This window comes from Alosa alosa, unplaced genomic scaffold, assembly GCF_017589495.1.
Source record: "Alosa alosa isolate M-15738 ecotype Scorff River unplaced genomic scaffold, AALO_Geno_1.1 AALO_1.0_unplaced_814, whole genome shotgun sequence".
Classification (NCBI taxonomy): domain Eukaryota; kingdom Metazoa; phylum Chordata; class Actinopteri; order Clupeiformes; family Clupeidae; genus Alosa; species Alosa alosa.
The window spans coordinates 1-7,459 of NW_025963000.1; the positions used below are offsets into that span (position 1 = coordinate 1).

Here is a 7,459-nt window from a genome sequence, read left to right on the forward strand (position 1 = left end):
TTATCCTCTTGATCTCTGAGACCACCACCTCCACACTCTTATCAGATCTCTCCAACCACCACCTGAAACACACACACAATCTACCAACACACACACACCTACTAAATCTATCAACTCACACACAGGCACACACACACACACACACACTACTCAATCTACCAACTCACACACAGGCACACACACAGGCGCACACACACACACACACACACACACACACACACACACACTGCTATTAGACACCCATACACACATTCAAGCATACCATGCTAAAACATGTGAATGTGAATGATCACAAATAGTGAATAAACAATAATAATAATAATAAAAGAACTTACATCTCAGCAAACGGTGGTCGAGGCTCTGTCTAAAGAAGCATGGTCAGTTCTGTAAGAAAAAGCAAAATGTCAGAAACATGTACCATTTTGACAGATGTCAACACTGCTGATTTTCTATTTGTGCCACCTGTGAAATGTAAGGTGATTTATTATCCCACAGAAAAGTCTGCCACGATATAAATTATACATATATGTTTGCATGCACGCGATACAAAGGCTCCCACTTGTCCCAAGGTGACCTCAAGACCCTCTAGTTCTCAGAAGGAGACAATCATGAAGTAAAAAGCCCCAACACTGTCTATCCTGTACTTAGATAGAGTTAGTGAGCAACCAGAGGACTACCTCTGAATAACAAATGCACTTTCCAACAGTGAAACTCCATTATTTAATGCATGATGATGATGATGAAATTGTTCCAAGATGGCGGCGCTGATTACACTTGACCTACCTCTCTGTCCCAACCGTCACGTGTTTTGTTGGATTTAAAAGTGTTTGTCCGAAAGTATTACGTGTTAGTCTTGTCTTACTACCTCATTACTACAAGTACAGCAGGCAGTTTTAATCGACATCTGCAAAAGCAAGTTTTGCAGCGTTCTGGACTTTGCAACAGAGGCGCTTAAAGGAACTTCGGACTTCTCCGGCCTGCAACAACACCGGACTGTACTGCTCCTCCCCGAAAGAAAGCGCCGAAGCGGTTATGCGAGGAAGCAGAAGAGGGGCAAGCGGCGGAGGCGTCCGGGCCAGGCTAGCGGCCAGCCCAACCCGCCCAGCCATACCATCCATTCTCCTGGCAAATGTACGATCACTGGACAACAAAATGGATCACATACGACTGCTGAGATCAACTTAACCGACAGTAAGTAACTGCTGTGTGCTCGTCTTCACTGAGACTTGGTTAAATGACAACATTCCGGACTCTGCTGTACAACTGGAGCAGCTAGCATCCTATCGAGCAGCAGACAGGGCCATTGTAAAGGGAGGTAAATCGCAGGAGGAGGAATCTGTGTTTACATCCGTGACTGAATGGTGCGGGACACTGTAGTAGTATGCAAACACTGCTCACCACTGGCAGAGTTTATGATCATAAAGTGCCGACCTTTTTACCTGCCAAGGGAAATTACTGCGATTCTGCTAGTCGCGGTATACATCCCGCCTACCAACAACAACAGCGATAAGAAGCGGCTCTTAGTGAACTGTACCAGGCTGTCAGTGAACAACAGGCGGCACACCCAGGCGGTTTCACCATCTTCACTGGAGATTTTAACCATGCTGATCTAAAAACTGTACTTCCAAAGCTACACCAGCATGTTGATTTTCCAACAAGAGGAGATAACATCCTGGACCTGGTCTACACTACACACAAAGGAGCATACAAAGCCACCCCCTCCCCACATTGGACTTTCAGACCATATCACTGTTATGCTAATGCCCGCATACAGACAGCGGGGTAAAGCGAACAAACCGGTTCGTAAGCAGGTAAAAGTGTGGCCTGAGGGGAGCCTCCGATGCTCTTCAAGACTGCTTTGACACAACAGACTGGGGAAATGTTTAAGCAGGCAGCCACTTACAACAACCGGACAGACATAGGAGTATACAGACACTGTAACCTCTTACATCACCAAGTGCATCGATGATGTGACCCACACCAAAGACATCATCACTTTCGGGCTAACTGGAAGCCATGGCTGACAGGGGATGTCCTCAGGCTGCTGAGGGCCAGAGACAAAGCCTACAGAGCTGGGGATGAAGCTGGCATGAAAACAGCGAGAGCCAACCTGTCCGTGGCATCAAGGAAGCAAAAGGAATACACTCACAAGATAACCACCCACTTCAAAGACAGCAGGAACTCACAAAGCCTATGGCAGGGCATTCAGGCCCTCACGGACTACAAGCCGGCGCCACAGAGCTGTGAGAGCAACATCCCTCTGCTCAACAACCTGAACCGCTTCTTTGCTGGCTTTGAAGCACAAAACAGCACCTGCCCACAGAAGACCCATCCCCTCTACATGAGCAGCCCCTGTGCCTCTCTGCCCGACAGCGTGAAGAGGACACTTGCTGCTATCAACACCGCAAGGCAACAGGTCCAGACAACATCCCTAGGCCGTGGCGGCTGAAGGACTGCGCGGGGAGCTTAAGGATGTCTTCACAGACATCTTTAACACTTCCCTGAAGCAAGCCATCGTCCCATCATGTTTCAAAGCTGCCACCATCATACCTGTGCGAAGAAAACTGCTCCATCCTGCTTCAATGACTACGCCCTGTGGCACTGACACCCATCATCATGAAGTGCTTTGAGCGCTTGTCATGTCACATATCAAAGCCATTCTCCCCACCCTGGACCCCTTCCAGTTTGCATACCCGAGCCAAGCGGTCTACAGAGGATGCAATCTGCTCTGCCCTCCACCCAGCCCCCACCCACCTGGAAAAAAGAGACTCATATGTGAGATTGCTGTTTATAGACTTCAGTTCTGCATTCAACACCATAATACCACAACAACTCATCTGCAAACTTGACAAACTGGGACTCAGTACCTACCTCTGCAACTGGCTACTGGACTTCCTCTGTCAGAGGCCCCAAGTAATGCGTGTTGGCAACAATACCTCAAGCAGCATCACACTGAGCACAGGGGCCCCAAGGCTGCGTGCTCAGTCCGCTGCTCTTCACCCTGCTGACGATGACTGCACTGCAACCTACAGCAACAATCACATAGTGAAATTTGCTGGCGACACAACTCTGGTGGGTCTCATCACCAAGGGCGTGAGACTCAATACAGGTTGGAGGTCGACCATCTGACCGCGTGGTGCAGGGACAACAACCTCCTGCTGAGCGTCAGCAAGACCAAAGAGATTGTTGTTGACTTCCGGAGGGTCACACCCAACACCTGCCACTGACCATCGGACGGTGCTGTGGTGGAGAGAGGCGAGCAGCACCAAATTCCTGGGGTGCACATCAGTGAAGACCTCTCCTGGACCACCAACACTGCATCACTGGCGAAGAGAGCTCAGCGCGCCTGTACTTCCTCGCGAAAACTCAGGCGAGCAAGTGCTCCACCAGCCATCATGACCACATTCTACCGAGGCACCATTGAGAGCATCCTATCCAGCTGTATAGCTGTGTGGGGGCGGAAGCTGCACTGAATACAACAGGAAAGCCCTGCAGCATAGTGAACACAGCTGGAAGGATCATTGGTGCTTCACTCCCCTCCCTGAAGGACATTTACACCACCCACCTCACCCACCCAAGGCTGACCAAAATTGTGAGTGATGCAAGTCACCCGGCTCACAATCTGTTTGATCTACTGCCCTCTGGGAAGAGGTACAGAAGCCTGCGCTCCCAAGACTACCAGACTCACCAACAGCTTCATACACCAAGCTGTGGGATGCTGAACTCTCTCCTCCTCTCCCCCCTCCACCCTCAGCTACATAACATCCTGGACATTGGACCCACAATGGCCGCCTGCACTCTCCACCTGCACACTTGAACACTTGCACACTTTACACTTTACTTGGTGTTGTTGTCCTGAAAACACAACACTTCTGCTGCTCTTACAATAACTTGCACCACTATGCCACTTTCTTTATTACTTAGGTCAAACAGTATTTTATAGTATTTTACAGTATTTGCACTAGTATTTTATTGACTGTCTATGCACAATTTCAAAAAAAAATTTTGCTGCTCTTATTTTTTCAATTATTATATGTGCCCTCTTATTTACTTATTTACTTACTTTTTTTGTTTACTTGAATGTTATGTTTGTCTGTGGACTTAAAATTGGTCAAATATGTCTTGTCTTCACCGTGGGATAGTGAGAAGCGTAATTTGATCTCTTTGTATGTCTGGAACATGTGAAGGAATTGACAATAAAGCTGACTTTGACTTTGACTTTGATGATCAGGGACCACCAGCAACACAAGCAAGTGTTTCTGTTAATCTTGCAGCCTGAATCTGAGAGGCATTCAGATTGGGTAAAAAGTCATGAATGTTTATGGTCAATATGGTGGTGGGGAACAGTTACACACAAAACAGAAAACTGTTTGCAAAGTTTTTAACATTTGGCTTTAATTTGAATGCACTCTACCTCTAAATATTTGCACTATTGCATGTTGCATCAAAGACATAAATATACTTCAGTGTAAAGCAGCTAATATAATACACATTTGAAAAAAAGGCCGTAACCGGGTATGAAGAAATAATTATGGTCTCCAAAATAGAGACAATCAGCACGGTTCCATGCAGCAAATAAACGGTTTCAATCAGTTTATTGGGAATAAACCAATATCTTGTCTTGTAAACACCTTATTCTGATTGAAATAAACCGAAAAAGGCCATATTCAGTTTATTAATAAACCAAAGCATATGGCCTGTTTTAAACGGAATATTGGGTCATGAGAACACTTTAAACGGAATATGCTCCCCAGAGGGGAAGAGTGTTGTAGGCTCCGCGATGCTCAGTTCCCACAGAATTAGGATAACATGAACCAACTGTCTCTCACGACTTTCCTAATCATGGCAAAACAAGCACACACTTTTGGAAAGACGGTAGACAAACTTATGTCTTGTAATCATGCACGCCATGGAGTTCATTGGACGGAGAAAATGTCGTAATAGTGATGTTTAAAAAAGTTTTGTTAAAAACTTGATGAGGATGGCTATCGATGTAACGCTTGAACAAGTGAAATATAGGTGGAAGACCCTGAAGCGCTTTGTATTATACAGCCAAAAGAGGGAATTCCACCAGTGGAGATTTCACGCCAGGACGTTTGGGAGCCTATTAGGCCAAGGGCCACTGACTTATTTGGAATAATAATCGATTGCTATGTAATCAGCAATATGCTCCAAATGTGACATTCTACTCTGCTTGTAAACAGGTTAAAACGGAATATTGACATAAATGGAATTTGGGCAATAGACTGATTCAAAACGGTTTATTCCTGGCATGAAAACGGCTGAATGTTTAAATGTGCAACAATGGGGGTTCTTTCTGAACATACTTAAGTATCTCCAGTTTACAGACAGGATCCTCCAGTCTAGCAGATAACAACTTCAGTCCTGATTCTCCAGGATAATTGTAGCTGAGATCAAGCAGTTTTAAATGGGAGGGGTTTGAAGACAGAGCTGAAGCAAGAAAACCACAACCCTTCTCTGAGATGAGACAATCAGAGAGCCTGAGAGAGAGAGAGAGAGAGAGACTATAGTAAATTAAATATGATGACTGTGATGTAAGCGTGGAGGAGATATCTATTGAATTAGTACACACTCCTCCTTAGACACATTTGTTTTACAGTTGTCAAAATGTAACTGAAAAAACTTCCTATCAGCACAATATCTATTCAGCACCTAAATGACATTGTTGGCCAGTGGACTTTAAGAATAGCATTATTATTAATAGTTCTCAAAAAAATGATAGAACATATCAATAGACTACAGAACTGCTCCAGTGCTCTAAATAAATGTGCAGGCACCATGTAAAACACACTGTACTTGGCCTCTGGCCTCGTGCCTAATTGCAAATAACAGCCATGGTGATATCTGCTACCGATGCCACTCTCACCGTGCCATATTACTTTATTGTAACATAATGGGTCACGGACTAGACCAATCCAGAAACAGATTTTGAAACTCTAAGCATAAGCAATAAGGTTCAGCATGTTCAATGCTACTTTTGGTTCTGCCCAATTGATGTTATATTGTCATGGTTTTTCTCCCTAATCAGGAAATCTAAGATGATAATAAAATGTATACCCAATCTTTAATGTGTGTATTTTGCAGTTAAAACTGGACAGTCCTTTTGAGAGAAGCTGAACTCCAGAATCCCCCAAGTCATTGTCACTCAAGTCCAGCTGTAGTAGGGAGTTTGCTGATTGTAGAACTGAAGCAACAATCTCACAGGATTTATCTGTGAGTTTACAGTCAGCAAATCTGCAACAACATTTGACAGAATTATGACAGAACTCAACATATCACTATGCAAGGTTACTTTGAATCAAATCGACTAAATGTAGTGAAATGCACAGAAAATGGTACCAGTGTAAACAGTTGATGCTGCATTTAGATTACATTGATTATTGATTGATTCATGATTCATTTGTTGCCTGTAGTGAGGACTACAGAGTCCTTCTGCAGTAACAGTAGCAGGACACATACTGTAGCCTACTTGTAAACAACACTAGAATTACATTAGAAGCACATTTACTCCTGGGTTTCCCGCTTTTCCTTGACTATGGTATCTGCCAATCAAATGTACTGTTGTTCTGTATGGAGACACTACAGTAGGAAATGTATTTTGTTATTCAAAAGTTTTTGAACAAAGAGTTTTTTGCTCAAGTCTGTAAATCAAATGTTCTGTTCTGTGTGGAGATTACACAATAGGGATGCAATTCTATGTATCCTCATGTATGTAAATGTAAGTATGTTTAAATAAATAAACACAAAAATAAATAAATAAATAAATCCAGACTACATCTTGATGTTTCTAGTTCTCTAGACATACTACATACTGAAGTGTTTCAACTTTGCGGTGAGGATCCTCCAGTGTAGCAGATAACAGCTTCTGTGCTGATCCTCCAGAATGATTGTTGTTCACGTACAGCTCCTTCACACAGGAGGGGTTTATCATTAGAGCCAGAGCCAGACAAACATAACCTTCATCTGACACACCACACTTGCTGAGTCTGAGAGAGAGAAAGAAAGAGGGGGTTAGCCCATCAGGTCTGGTCACTCATCCATCCCATCCATACACACACCCTTTGCTGTGACAAAAGTCCATCAATGTATTAGTTCAGTCCATGGAGACAAACAGACTTTCCGATCGCGGATACTGCTCAAACGAAAGTGTCTTTCAAGAAAAATCCCTCCGTGTTAACTAGTCTACTTGGTAGGTATAGTCTGTTCCACTAGGGCCAATCATGTGTAAAACAAACCGTGTTACAGCAACCTTTAGGGGCATTACTAATAAACACAACACACCTCTTATAGGCCAGCAGCGGAGACTGGTAACTGGTGGCAGGGAAGACGCGAAGCACCGCTGCCCTGAGAATCGCTGTGGAGTTGGAAGGTTGAAGGCGCGGCGATGAGCTTCCAGGCTAACGGTTTCCACTCGAGGTTTTTCCAGCAGCGTCCACCC

At 44.4% G+C, this 7,459-nt stretch overlaps 1 long non-coding RNA gene across 1 annotated transcript; it reads right to left on the bottom strand.

Annotated features, from left to right (window-relative positions):
* Positions 1–6,089: 6,089 nt before the first annotated feature.
* LOC125290714 lies at positions 6,090–7,147 on the bottom strand. The gene is made up of 3 exons (XR_007192865.1): positions 7,080–7,147; positions 6,834–7,007; positions 6,090–6,255 (listed from the first exon to the last, which is right to left on the bottom strand). It is a non-coding gene; the product is annotated as an uncharacterized LOC125290714 (long non-coding RNA).
* Between the last annotated feature and the right edge of the window lie 312 nt (positions 7,148–7,459).